Consider the following 1952-nt stretch of genomic DNA (forward strand, 5'->3'; position numbering starts at 1 on the left):
GTAATTCAAACAACCAATACTATAAATATCCACCTTCAATATTTTAATATATTCCCTTTCTCACCCCTGTTCATTCAATTTCTACCATTAGCTACGTGCATTAAGGCTTCTGTAAATTTATTTATTTATTTATTTATTTTTACAAAAAGATGCAACAATTTTATTTTTATTGTAAACCAACAATTTATACTTGTATAAACTTATGGAGTACACAGTGATGTTATAATCTATGAATACAATGTGGAATAATTAAATCAAACTAGTCAATATATCCATCACCTCAAATACTTAACATTTTTGTGGTAAGAACATTTGAAATTTACTCTATATTAACTATAATTACCACATTGTGCAATAGAACTCAAAAAAGAATGAAACATTCTTCATAAGATTTTGCATCTTTGACCATCAATGAGATAAAATATCATTTTCAAAATAGCATCCAAACAAGAGTGTATTTAACCTACATCCTCCAGGTCATAATAAAGCAAGCTGGTGAACAGAGTAATAATTCATGGTATTTCATGGTTAGCAAACTGTTAACAGAGAAAGTTGGTTGAAGAAAGGCATACGAGCATTGTCTTATAAGAATTAGAACCAAGGGGCTCCATAATCATCTGGCATCCGTTCAATATTGTATCTGTGGTTAGAAATATACATGATAGGAACTCCAGGGATTTTCTGGATTCTTCGTTCAAGATCTTGGTCAACTGTGGCCACGATGTAACACTTGTGCTGAGTTACTCTCTATACTAAGCAGTCATCTGCATAGGTTCCTTTGTGTGTGCATGGTAATCGTTCAAATCTTGGATCCTTGGCAATCGTGAGGGCCACTCGATACTTCTGCCCCAATTTCTCAATTTCAGCCATTACACAGTCAGTTATACAAGGAATGCACTTAGCATACAGACAGTCCATCATTGACTGCATTAAGTCCACTTTGGCTTTAATGGAAAAGTTGATAAAGTTGGTATCAACCAAAATGAGGTAAGGTGGGCCCAGTTGTGTATTATATTGGAAGAATAAGCATGAAGGGTGCTGGGGGACTTCTCTTTCCTTTAATGTGCTGGGATCTTTCTTTTCTTTCTTTTTAGGTTTCAATCTGTCCTTTTCTTTAAGCCTCTGATCCCTGAGACTAAGCATTCGCTTCATAGTTGCCTACTTCCTTCCTTGTTTTCTTTTGCTTCCCCATGCTCACGCAACACTCTTGTTTCTTCAAGGCTTATGTAAATTTACTTTTTGCACTTTGATTTAGTCATATGACATTATAATGAAAAACATTTACATTATTACAAATTTCTTATAAATATAATATTTATTGATCATCTGCTAATGAACAGACGTGTATACTCAATTTTGTTAATTTCTTATAGTTTTCTTAGTGGTTACACATTTCTTTGGTATCTAAGTTATTTTAATTTTCTTAAAAAGTAAATTTAATTTACTTTAATTTTCTTTAAAGTTTTCTTTAAAATAACATTTCAAAACAATACATTTTCTGTATTTTTTACCTTTTTCTTTAGGAAAGAGGGAAATAGAATGATTGTATTAAATACTTCCCGAGAATCACTGGAGTCTGTCTCTCTATCTGCCATCTGTCTGCCCATTATCTATTTGTGTATTTACCCCTCCAGGGACAAGGTAGAAATAATATATGCTTTGAAGACAGGGAGACCTGGGCTTGATGATGCTTGACTTTGAATGATGCATTTGACATCTGTGAGCATCAGTATCCTCATCTGTAATTTGAGTGTAATACCTGCCTTAAGGCAAGGTTGCTGTGAAGATTAGAGATGATGTATGCAAAACTCCTGACACATAGTGGGAGCTCAGTATATGTCAGCTTTTCTAAAGAGCTGTGCTTGTGTCTAGTCATATCAGCTGTGTACAGTGTAAATATTTATCTGTCACCTTGCAGACATCACTAAATATTCTCATTCACTTAAAATATT

At 33.5% G+C, this 1952-nt stretch overlaps 1 pseudogene; it reads right to left on the minus strand.

The window, feature by feature from the left end:
* Positions 1–591: 591 nt before the first annotated feature.
* Positions 592–1176, minus strand: LOC100951761 (annotated as a pseudogene).
* Between the last annotated feature and the right edge of the window lie 776 nt (positions 1177–1952).

This window comes from Otolemur garnettii, unplaced genomic scaffold, assembly GCF_000181295.1.
Source record: "Otolemur garnettii isolate 467f Iridium unplaced genomic scaffold, OtoGar3 scaffold02925, whole genome shotgun sequence".
NCBI classification, from domain to species: domain Eukaryota; kingdom Metazoa; phylum Chordata; class Mammalia; order Primates; family Galagidae; genus Otolemur; species Otolemur garnettii.